At 36.1% G+C, this 13,202-nt stretch overlaps 1 protein-coding gene across 14 annotated transcripts in view; it reads right to left on the bottom strand.

The window, feature by feature from the left end:
- ZBTB44 (zinc finger and BTB domain containing 44) overlaps window positions 1-13,202 on the bottom strand; it is a 76,235-nt gene that overhangs the window by 35,833 nt on the left and 27,200 nt on the right. For 3 of the 14 annotated variants that reach the window (XM_070623457.1, XM_070623464.1, XM_070623461.1), the window contains one exon: window positions 11,288-11,455. The exons of 10 other annotated variants lie outside the window; for them this stretch is intronic. The gene's annotated coding sequence lies outside the window, so the exon portion shown is untranslated. Of the gene's footprint in view, window positions 1-3,606; window positions 4,221-11,287; window positions 11,456-13,202 lie in introns of those variants that run through there. One more of the 14 variants, XM_070623458.1, reaches the window with a different exon arrangement.

Genomic DNA, 13,202 nt, shown 5'->3' on the forward strand with positions numbered 1-13,202 from the left:
AAAATGGAGTAGTTCTTAGCATACAAAGTGAGGTGGCTGCCTAAGATGATTGAAATAAAGCAATGAGAGACTGCTAATCTTGAAAGTAATTTGGGGAATGAGAAAACTTGATATTTAATAAGAATTTCCATGTTTAAACATCCAGCCATATCTCAAAACTGGACGTTAACTTTCCAAATGATACTAATAAGGTTTTAATTATGCCAAAGCTGAACTGAGATCATTTCATTTCCACCCTATATTCTAATTAAAAAACCAATCAAGGACAGAAAAGAAGGTTCAGGAGAGGGACATATTGGGTTTAAGATGCCTCTAAGAGGAATATCCAGGTGGAAATTTATATATGAAGTTCTCTGTACTAGTTGACTGTCTACTGTGTAGCTAGGAGCTTTAGATATCTCTTACGAGGTAAGATGATGATATCCTGATTTTACAGAGGAAATTGAGACTTGGAATATTACTTTGTTTCAAGGCCACTTATGTTTACGCCATCCTAAGAAACTAGAACCTTATTCAGCAGGCATGGGTAGCCACTAGGGAGCTGTACAGTCATATCTACATTTTTAAAAGATATGTCCTGGCGGCAATACAGAGGGTAGATTTGAAGGTGGCTATTACAACAGTACAAGTATATGATAAAATAAAACTGAACTAAGACAGTGGCAGCGAGGATACAGAAAATACATCTAAGAAAATTTAGGAAGTAAAACCACCTGGGCATGATTTTGTATTGGGGGTGGAGTAGGGGAGTAGCTAGGAGAGAAGAATCTGATCCTAGATCTCTCACCTAGATGACTGAGTTGATGACGTTTTCACCAGACAAGACAGAGAATGAAAGAGGAAGAGCTGGGTTTGGCAGGGGTTAATGCTGAACGGAAAGTATAAATACTTTAGTTTTAGGCATACTGAATTCAAAATACTGCTGAGAGGAATATCCAAGTATAAATTCATATATGTGGCTGCCCATTCTGGTCTGGAACTCAAGGGAAAGGTTAGACCTGGACCTAAGTACTGGATTTTACATAAGTCATGATAAGTTTCATTCTGTTGATTTGTTAGAGCTGAAGACATCCAAAGAAGATGTGGGGAAGAGGCGCAGAAAGCTAAATTGGGAGAAGCTAGGAGCAGGCAGAACAAAAGGATTCAGTAAAAACATTATATGGTGTCTAACTTATCTTTTGATCCTGTCCAGTATTTAACATAATACACACAAAAAGAGACACTGAAATATGTGAATGGATAAATATGCGTTATGAAATTTCTATTTCTGGTTTGGCTATATTAAGTGCCTATATCTACTCATTAAGAGTGGTTAAAAGGTGAAGAAAAAGTTGCAATATGAATTTACAGTCTTGAATTTGAACTAAAAGCACCAGTAAGAACTCATAATGTAGTTAATCTTCAGCAATGACTATCCCTAGCACCCAGACTGGCTTCCAAATTCCATTTCCCACTAAAAGGAACTACGGCTTCTTACAAAAATGACTGATTGCACTTCTGGGACAGTAAATGTCCACTTGGAACATCCTAGCAGGTAGCAAGAAAGCTATTGAAGATTAGTAGGGGTGTGTGAAAACTCAAGTCAACTGGAGGAGGTTCCCAATGGCCAAAATTGGAATAAACTGAAACACACGAAATATGTTTAAATTTATGAGTTGATATGACACTAGAAACAAAAATGAAGCTAATTCATCACCTTTAAAAGATGCTACTATGACAATTATTTTGAAAACTGGTTTTAAAAAAGGGAAAAGAATAAAGAAAGCATCTATCCTGCCTTTCCAATACAAACGGTATTTTTGGGTCAAATAGAATATGAAGGAGGTTTCTCTTTATAGAAATATTCCCACTAATAAACGAAGAAGGAATATCAGAATTAGAAGATCACTATTTTGCACTCCCCCCTCAATGAAGAGGCACTGATCATTAATGGTTTATAACTTCACAAAAGGAGAGCAATAAGACATTGCAAAAAAGACTGAACAAAATCTGATCAAGTTTCTAGATCCAGCTACCAATTCACAGGAAATGAAAAAGTGACAGGAATATGTTAAGCTAAACCACTGTGATGCAAACAGCAAAATCCAGACTGTGAGAAACCCCATAGGACAAAAGACTTGGTTTTTTCAACTAATAAACAGTAAGGGGAAAAAAAGAGAGATAAAGGGAGATCTAAAACAGGAACTTACAGAGTAAAAGAAACAGAAGATTTTATGAACCAATCACACCGTGCCTATCTTATTTGAAACAAATTAACACAGAAAAATAAATTTATGAGATAATGGAAATTTGTTTTTATTGGGTATTGATAATGTCAAGGAATTACTGTTAATTTTTGATGTGATAATAACATCACTATATATTTTATAAAACAGCTTTATTGAGATATAATTCATATCCCACGCAGTTCATCCCTTTAAAGGGTACAATTCAAAGATTTAGTATTTTCACAGATATGTACAACAATCGCAACAAAGTCAATTTTAGGATATTTTCATCACCTCAAAAAGTAACTCTGTGTACATTAGCTATGACCCTCCACCCCTCTGCCAGCCCTAAGCAGCCACAAATCTACTTTCTGTCTCTCTATACTTCCCTATTCAGGACTTTCATATAAATGGAATCACATAATTCGTGAACTTCTGTGGCTGGTTTCATTCACTTAGTATAATGTTTCCAAGATTCATCTAAGCTGTGGCACGTATCAATGTGTCATTAATCTTTATGGCCGAATAATATTCCATTGTACGGATATAGCACATTTTGTCTATCCAATCATCAGTTGGTCATTTGTGCTGTTCCCACTTTTTGGGTATTATTAATAATGCTGCTATAAGCATTCATGTACAAGTTTTTGTGTAGACGTATGTTTTCAGTTTCCTTGAGTATACACCTATGGGTGGAAATGAGTCCTATGGTAACTCTTTAATTGTCTGAGAAACTGCCAGACTGTTTTTCAAGGTGGTTTCACCTTTACAGTCCCCCAGTGTATGAGGGTTCTGATTTTTCCACATCCTCACCAACACTTTTTATCATCTGACTTTCTGATCCTAAGCCACCCCAGTATCTGTGAAGGAGTACCTCATTATGCTTTTGATTTGCATTTCCCTGCCAACTAATGATGTCAAGCAACTTCATGTGCTTATTGGCTATTTGGATACCATCTCTGGAAAAATGTCTATTCAGATGCTTTGGCTTTTTTCTTTTGGTAAGGAAGATAGTCCCTGAGCTAACATCTGTTGCCAATCTTCCTCTTTTTGCTTGAGGAAGATTGTCACTGAGCTAACATCTGTGCCAGTTTTCCTCTATCTTGTACGTGGCATGCCGCTGAGCAGTGTGTAGGTCCACACCTGGGATCTGAATCTGTGAACCCTGGGTCGCTGAAGTGGAGTGCACAAACATAACCACTATGCTACCAGGCTGGCCCCTAAGTGGGTTATTCATCTTTTCATCATTGAATTGAAAAAGTTCTTTATATAATCTAGATACAAGCTGCTTATCAGCTATATAGTTTACAAATATTTCCCCCCATCCTATGGGTTTCACTTTCTTGAATGGTATCCTCTGAAGCACAAAAGCTTTTAATTTTGATGAATTCCAACTTACCTATTTTTCTTTTGTTGCTTGTGTCTTTGCCAAATTCAACTTCATGAGGATCCACCGCGATGTTTTCTTCTAGAAATTTTTTAGTTTTAGCTCTTAAATTTAGGGCTTTAATTCACTTTGAATTAGTTTTTATATATAATGGAGGTAAAGGTCTAATCTCATTCTTTTGCATATGGCTTTCCAGTTGTTCTAGCACTACTTGTTGAAAAGACTATTCTTCCCCTGATTGAATGGTCTTCGCAGCCTTGCTGAAAATCAGTTAAGCTTAGATGTATGGGTTTATATCTGTACTCTCATTCTATTCCACTGTTCTATGTGTCTATCCTTACGTCAGTACCACAATGCCTTGATCACTGCTGCTTTGGAGTAAGTTTGAAATCAGGAAGTGTGAGTTCTCTGAATTTGTTTTGGCTATTCTGGGTTCCCTGAAACTCCATATGAATATTAGAATCAGCTTGTCAATCTCTACAAAAAGTCAGTTGGGATTTTGATAGGGATTGTGCTCAATTTGTAGACTAGTTCGGGGAGTGCTGCCATCTTTAAAACATTAAGTCTTCCAATCCATGGACACAGGGTATTTTTTTATTTATTTAGACCATCTTTAATTTTTCAACATGTTTTGTAGTGTTAAGTGTTTAAGTTTTATACTTTCTTTGTTAAATTTATTTCTAAATATTTTATTCTTTTTGATGCTGTGAATAGAATTGTACTCAATTTCATTTTTGACAGTTCATTGCTCATAGTATTCCTTTATAGTCTTTTTCTTTCTTTCCTCTGCTTGCTTTAAGTTTAGTTTGCTCTTCTTTTTCCAGTGTCTTAAAGGTGGAAGGTTATTAATTTGAGGTCTTTTTTCTTTCTTAACATAAGCACTTATAGCTATAAAGTTCTATCTAAGCATGGCTATAACTGCATACCGTAATTTTTAGTATGTTGTATCTTCATTTTTGTTTATCTCAGAATGTTTTCTGATTTCCTGTTTTCTTCTTTAATCCATTGGTTATGTAGGAGTGCGTTGTTTTATTTTCACATACTTGTGAGTTTCCCAAACTTCCCACTATTGATTTCTAGTTGCATTCCACTTTGGTCTCAGAACTTACTTTGCATTATTTCAACCTTTTAAAATTTATTGAGGTTTGTTTTAGGGCCTACATATGGTCTACACTGGAGAATGTTCCATGTATACTTGAGAACATATATTCTATTTTTGTCAGGTGGGGTGTTCTACAGATGTCTGCTAGGTCTAGCTGGTTTATAGTGTCTATTTCCTGTTGGTTTCCTGACTAGCTATTCTTTGCATTATTGAAAATAGTGAATTGAAGGCTATTTGTCTATTTCTCTCTTCATTTCTGTCCATTTTTGTTTCATGTAGTTTGGTACTGCATTTATTAAGTGCATAAATGTTTATAATTGGTATATCTTCCTGATGAAATTATGCTTTTATCATTATAAAATGTCTCTAGTAACATTTTTTTTTAGTCTATTTTGTCTGCTATTAATACAACCACTCTGGCTTTCCTGTATTTGCTGTTTGCATGATAAATCTTTTTCTATCCTTTTAGTTTCAATCTATGTCTATCTATCTTTGAATCTAAAGTGTGTCTCCTGTAGATAGCATATAACTAGATCATGGGTTTTTTATTTTTAGCTCAGTTTGACAATCTCTGCTTTTTGATTGTTTAATCCATTCACATTTAATGCTATTAATGATATAGTTGGATTTATGCCTACCATTCTACTTTGTTTCTGTATGTCTCATGCCTTTTTTGTTCCTCTGTTCTTCCTGTAGTGCTTTCTTTTGCACTAAGTGAATATTTTCTAATGTAGCATTTTAATTTGTTTAATGATTTTTCCACTATTTTTTTGAGTTACATTTTCAGTGGTTGTTCAAGAGTTTATCATATAAATATTATCAGAATCAGCTTCAGATTTTTATTAGCTTAATATCAGTGACAAACAGAAACATTACTCCTATATAGCTCTATTCTTTCCCCCTCTTTTATATTATGATACATATTATATTTACGTTACAAACACAACACATTATTATGACTACTACTTTACTATCTGTAGTCATTTGTGTAGCCCAATACAGCTTTGCTCCCACTTACCGTTTTTGTGCTGTTATTGGCAAATATATTACAGATTCATTACATTTCTATGTGTTATAGGCCCAAGATTACATTATATACATATTTTATAACATGCTTTTTTAGTTATGAGAAGAAAGAAGAAAAAGATATTCATTTCTGTTTTTCATACTTAGACGTTTACCTATACCAGTGCTCTTTGTTTTTCTGTGTGCATTCAAATTACCATCTGGGGTTATTTGCTTTCAATCTTAAAAACTTCTTTTAGGATTTCTTGTAAGGTGGGTCTATTAGCAAGAAATCCAGTTTTTGTTGATCTGGAAAGTATTTTGATTTCAATTTAGAAAGACAGTATAGGATTCTTGGTCAAGTTTTTTTCCTTTGAGCAATATGAATGTTATCCTACAGCCTTCTGGGCTCCAGTATTTCTGACAGGAAGTCATCTGTTAATCTTATTCTGGGTGGGAGGTGGTTCCACTGTAAGTGATGAGTTGTTTTTCTCTTGCTGTTTTCAAGATTTTCTTTGACTTTCAGCATTTTTACTATGAAGTGTCTGTCAATCTCTGCATTTTTCTTATTTGGAGTTCATAGAGCTTCCTGGATGTACAGGTTATTGTTCTTCAAGAAATCCAGGAAGTTTCCAGTCATTATTTCTTTGAATATTTTTTCTACTCCTATCTCTTCTCTCTCTCTCTCTCTCTCTCTCCTCCTTCTGGTATTTCCATTACACATATGTTATTGCACTTGATGGTGTCCCACATTGTTCTGAGACTCTGTTAATTTTTCTTCATCCTCCTTTCTCTCTGTTCTTTGGTGTGCATAATCTCTACTAAGCTATGTTCAAGTTTGCTAAAGCTTTCCTTTGCCTGGTTGAGCCTACTGTTGAGCCCCTTTAGTGAATTTTTTATTTATTTCAGTTATTGTACTATTCAACTTCAGAATTTTCACTTGGTTCTTTTTGACAATTGCTATCTACTACTGATAGCCTCTATTTTATGCAAAATTGTCATACCTTCCTTTACTTCTTTAAACACAATTGCCTTCAGTTCTGTGAACATACTCATGATGGCTACCTTTAAGCCTTTTTAACCTGACATCTGGTCTCTCTCTCACAGGCAGTTTTTGTGTTGCCTTTTTTTCTGGTGTATGGGTCACACTTTCTTGTTTCTCTATATGCTTCATAATTTTTTGTTGGAAACTAGACATAATTGATAATATATTATAACAACTTCAGTTACTGTCCCCAAGCTCTACTTTCTGGTATTTGTTATTGATATTTGCATGTTTACTTTTTAGTGACTAGCTGAACTATTTTAAGTGAAGTCTATTATGCCTTCCTAATCCCCACAATGTCAAGTCTCCAACATTGTTCCTTAAGGAGGTGAATTTTTGAGTATGCCCACAGTTACCCTAGACTTCCAGTAATATTGGTAGAGCTCTCTTTCTTTCCCTTACCACACCAGGTATTAAATTCCACTACTACTCTACTGTTTTTCAACAATGCCCTGGGTCATAAATTGCTCTACAAATGAATCCAGTCAAACTGTGGCTTCTTTGAAGGAAAAGTTTCTGAGATCCCTGTTTGATATTTGTTCTGATCACACGAGGTCTCCTCCCAGCTGGTTCTCTCATGCAGACTAGCCAGCATACGGTCTAGGCTGTATATTCATTAAATCCAGAGTCTTCTCCCAATTGTCTTTCAACACAACTACGATTGTTCTTGAGAGCACCTGTAGCTTTAAAGTTCTACACACTGTGTTGCAAATGAACTTAGCTGTTGAGATTAGAAGTTATCTGTTTTATGGTATGCTTCTCCCTCCAGGAAGAATCTCTCAGACAGAGCTCTGGGAGCTGGGGGTGGAGATCATAACAAGCTTTGCAATGAGTGACACCCCTGCTCTAGGAGCTTAGGCCCTGGTGGAGGTGAGACAGCAGCCAGAGTTCCTCTAGGCTTGACTTGTCTAGCATGGAACAACCACTTCACAAGATGGGCAAGGATGACTGGGGTCCCAGTATTCTCAGTGTGTTGTGCCCAAGGTTCCATAAGTGGAGGAAGGAAGCCCCATCTCTGAACTGCACTCATTGTTATATTCAACATAAATGGCCTAAACACAACAATTAAAAGGTGTGGATTAAAAACAAGAGAAAAAGAAAAAACCACAATCCAAATACATTGTGTCTAGAAGGAACTCACTTCAAATATATTTTAAATGGGTTAAGAGGAAAAGAGTGGAAAAAACATAAACCATTCAAACACTAATCAAAAAAAGCTGGAGTTGGTCAATTCATTCAATCGTAAAACAATTCTAAACATGTATGCACCTTAAAAGAGAGGTTCAAAATACATGAAACAAAAACTGACAGAAATGAAAGGAGAAATAGAGTTGTATTTGGAGACTTCAACACTCCTATCTCAGCTATTAATGGAACTAGCAGATAGAAACAGCAAAGATAGAGAACTGAACACCATCAACCAATTGGATAAAACTGACATTTGTAGAACATTCTACCCAATAACAAAATACCCAATAACAACAGAATACATATTGCTTCCAATGTGTGTTCTCTGATCCTACAAACAAAAAAACCCCTCAATAACAGAAAGATAAAAAAATCCCCAAACACTTGGAAATTAAACAACACACTTCTAAGTAATCCATGGATCAAAGAGCAAGACTTAAGGGAAGTCAGACAACATGCTGAACTGAACAAAAACTGAACACATGAAAATTTATGAGATATAGTTAAAACAGTGTTTAAAGGTGTGATACTGTGATTTGGAATAAAAAGTATATAGTTGGTCTTTGGCCCTGTTTCTGGCCCTGTTCTCTTAAAACCCTTTAATTTCTTAAGTGATGAGAGTAGCAAAGGTGTCTCTTGTTATGTTTTAATGAGGTGACTTTGAGAATGCATCTTAGGATGGGGGCTGGTTGCCAGGAGAAGGAACCATGTGATTAGAGGCTTGGAACTTTCAGTCCGACCCCCTGACCTCCAGGGTGGGGAGAGGGGCTGGAGGGTTGAATTAACCATGGCTATATAATTAAGCCTCCATAAAAACCCAAAAGGACAGAGTTCAGAGAGCTTCTGGATTGTAAACAGGTGGAGATTTAAGGAGAGCTGTAAGCTCAGAGAGGACATGGAAGCTCCGTCCCCTTTCCCCATACCCTGCCCTACACATCTCTTCCACCTAGCTGTTCCTGAATTATATCCTTTTATGATAAACTGATCAAGTAAACATTTCTCTGAGTTCTGTGAGCCTCTTTAGTAAATTAATCAAACTCAAGGAGGGGATTGTTAGAACCTCCAATGCACAGCTGGTTGGTCAGAAGCACAGGTCATAACCTGTGTTTATAACTGGGGTGTGAAGCGGAGTGGCGCAGGGCAGCAGTCATATAGGACTGATTCCTTAACTGGTCGGATCTGACACTATCTCTGGGTAAATAGTGTTAGAATTGAGTTGAATTCTAGGACACCCAGCTGGTGTCAGATCACTGCTTATTGGTATAGGGACACTCTATGTCCCCCACATTGGAATTGGGTGCAGAACCCCCTAAGAGGGAAATTTATACCATTAAGAGTTTATATCAGAAAAGGAGTAAGGTGTCAAATCAGTAATCCAGAGCTTCTACATAAGAAGCTAGAAAGAACAAAATAAAACCAAAGCATGTACAAGGAATTAATAAAGAGCAGAAATCAATACAATTGAAAATAAAAAGAAAAATCATCAAAACCAAATGCTTGTCCCTTAAAAAGACCAATAAAATTGATAAAGCTCTAGTAAGACAAAGAAAAAGAAGAAACAAATCACTGATATTAGAAACAAAAGAGAGGATATCAATTGTTAAAGCATCCAGACTAGGCCCAAGATGGAGTCGCTTATGCTAACCACAGCAAACTGGAACTTAACTAAGTTTCTATGCTCAGCTCTCCCAGAAAAGGAAGGCCTAGGTCAACCAATCAGGGCTTGCCTGCTCAGCACAAGTTACCTAACTAAGTTCCAAGACCTCCCTTTGCTCCATAAAAGGAAAGTAACCCTGCTTTAATCAATCAGCAAATGTCCAGTATAACTTCCTTGTTCCTACTCACTTTGGTCTATAAAACCCTCTGGCTTTGTACTGCTTTTTGGAGCTCTACTCTATCTCTAGACTGGATGCTGCTCTATTCATGAATCACTGAATAAAGCCAAGCACATCTTTCAAAATTTATGAGTGTTGAATTTTTCCTTTAACACACTACAGATATAAAAAGGATAGTAAGAGGGGGCTGGCCTGGTGGCGCAGCGGTTAAGTTTACACGTTCCACTTCTCGGCGGCCCAGGGTTTGCCGGTTCAGATCCTGGGTGTAGACATGGCACCGGTTGGCAAAAGCCATGCTGTGGTAGGTGTCCCACGTATAAAGTAGAGGAAGATGGGCGTGGATGTTAGCTGAGGGCCAGTCTTCCTCAGCAAAAAGAGGAGAATTGGGAGCAGTTAGCTCAGGGCTAATCTTCCTCAAAAAAAAAAAAAAAAAGAACAGTAAGAGAATGCTATGAACAACTGTATACACCAATTTCTGAGATAAACACAAACAAAATTCAACCAAAATGAAACAGCTAACCTGAACAATCTTGTAACTGTTACAGAAATTGAATTCATAATTAAAATCCTCCTCTTAAAGAAGAAATCTTCAGGCCCAGATGGTTTCACCAGAGAATTCTATCAAACATTTAAAGACGTTAACACCCATCATACAATCTCCTTCAGAAAATGAGAGAACACTTCTCATTTTATGAAGCCAGTACCACTCTGATACCAAAGACAAAGTCTGTACAAAAAAAACTACAGAATAATATCTTTTGTGAACATAGATGTAAAAATCCTCAACAAAATATCAGCAAATCAAATGCAGCAATGCAAAAAAAAAAAAAAAAAAGAAAAAGAAAAAGAAAAAAGAAAAGAAAAAGAATAATATCACCATCAAGTGGGGTTTATCCTGGTATTAAAAGGCTGGTCAATACTTTAAAAAATCAATTTAATCCACCATAGTCATAGTCTAAAGAAGAAATATCACATGATGATTTCAATTGATGCAGAAAAAGCATTTGAAAAAACTCAATATCCCTTCATGATAAACTCTTAGGAAACTAGGAACAGAAGGGAACTTCTTCAACCTGATAAAGGGCAACTAGAAAAAAGCTAGCATACTTACTGGTTAAAGACTAGATGCTTTCCCCCTAAGATCAGGAAAAAGGCCAGGAAAAGAAACAAAAAGTATACACATACACACAGACACACACACACATATATGAAAGGAAAAAGAATAAAACTATTTCTATTCAGACATGATTATCTTACCCAAGGAATCTTAAAAAAAAAAACAAAAAACCCTCCCACAACTAATAAGCGACAGGATATAAGGTCAGCGTAAAGAAGTCAATTGTATTTTTATATAATAGTAATGAAAAACAGGAAACCTAAATTTAAAAAAACCTCAACACCATTACAGTAGCTCCAGAAAAAACCTGAAATACTTAAATATAAATCTAACAAAACATGTATAGGATCTACATGCTGAAAAGTATAAAACACAGATAAAAGAAATCAAGGAAAACCTACCTAAATGGAGAGACATATTATGTTAGTGGATTGGAAGACTCAACACAGTAAAGATGTCAGTTCTCCTCAAACTGATCCACAGCTTTATCATTACAATTACAGCAGAATTTTTCTTTTTTGTAGATAGAGACGAACTGATTCTAAAATTTATGTAGAAAGGCAAAGAAACTGGAACAGACAAAACAATTTCGAAAAAGAAAAATAAAGTTAGAGCAATCACACTAAGTTAAAGACTTGCTATAAAGTTAGTAATCCAGACAGAGTGGTATTTGCTAAAGGACAGACCTAGAGATCAACGGAACAGAACAGAGTCCAAAAATATATCCATGCAAATATGGCTGATTTTTGATAATGGTGAAAAAGCAGTTCAATGGAGAAAAGATAGTCATTTCAATAAATGTTGCAACAAGTGAATATCCATACACAAAAAATTAATAAATGAACCTTGTCTGAAACCTCACACCTTACCCCAAAATTAACTCAAAATGGGTCATAAATCTAAATGTAAAGCTAAACCTTTAAGAAATTTATAAGATAGGAGAAAATCTTAATGATCAAGTGTTAGGCAAAAAGTTCTTAGATGTTAAACCAAATGTACAACCAAAAGAAAAAAATGAGAAATTGCACTTTATCAAAATCAAAAATCTTGCTGCGTGAAAAACACTACATTAAGGGAACAAAAGACAAGCTATAGCCTGGGAGAATTATTTGCAAACTACACATCTGTCAAAAACTTGTATCCAGAATATATAAAGAATTCTTACAACTCAATGGTAAGAAAACAAACGAACCAATGAAAAAATGGGCAAGAGACTCAACTTTTGATTCTGGGCCAAGGTGAAACAGACGCACTTCTCCCTATTCTTACAGTAGTACAGTTAAGCACTGTGTACATTATATATAAAATAAACTTAAGAAAACTTTGAAAGGTGGAAACAAAGTAGACTAGCTAGAGACTTTGAGACACAAACAATGACAGTAGTGAGTTCCCTGAGTTTTCTAATTGCCTGCTATATCCAGGACTAGGTGATATAGAAGCTGGCAAACCAAACAATGCTGGGGGTGCAAACAAAAAAATATGTCCCATGAAAAGCCTGCTCTTCATAGCCAAAGGACCAGGCAAGGGGCAGCCTAGTAAGAAAGAAAATGTTTAAGACAGTAATCGCTCCACTCAGCTAAAGACCACAGAAAAAACTGTGGCCCCACCCCCAACAAAGGCCAAATGAGGAGCTGAGAAATCCACCTTCCCCCAGTCATAATGAGGCACTCCTGCCCCGTTAGTCTGTGTCAGAGAAGGCCAAGCGAGGAGCTGGGGATAAAAGCCCCAGTCTCAGTAAAAAAGACAAAATACAATATCTGCAATAAGATACTTCATGCCCACTAGGATGGCTAGAATCAAAAAAGGGAGAAAATGACAAGTGTTGGTGAGGATACAGAGAAACAGAAAACTTCACACACTGCTGGCAGGAATATAAAATGGTACAGCCATTTGGAAAACAGTCTTGGAAGTTCCTCAAAAAGTTATACAAAGAGTTACCATATGATCCAGCTACTCTACCTACAGGTATATGCCCAAGAGATTTGAAAACATGTCCACATAGAAACATGTACAGTACAGCAACATTATTCCTAATACTCAAAAAGTGGAAACAACCCAAATGTCCATAACTGATGACTGGACAAATAAAATGTGGTATACCCTTAAAATGGAGTATTACTTGGCAATGAAAAAGAAATGAAATATTGATACACGCTATGACATGGATGAAATTTGAAAACATTATGCTAAGTGAAAAACTCAGTTACAAAGGACCACATATTGTATGATTCCATTTATACGAAATGTCCAGAATACGGAAATCTACACAGACAGAAAGTAGATTAGTGGCTGCCTAGGGTTGGGGGATGGGGGAAA

Source organism: Equus przewalskii, chromosome 6, assembly GCF_037783145.1.
Source record: "Equus przewalskii isolate Varuska chromosome 6, EquPr2, whole genome shotgun sequence".
Classification (NCBI taxonomy): domain Eukaryota; kingdom Metazoa; phylum Chordata; class Mammalia; order Perissodactyla; family Equidae; genus Equus; species Equus przewalskii.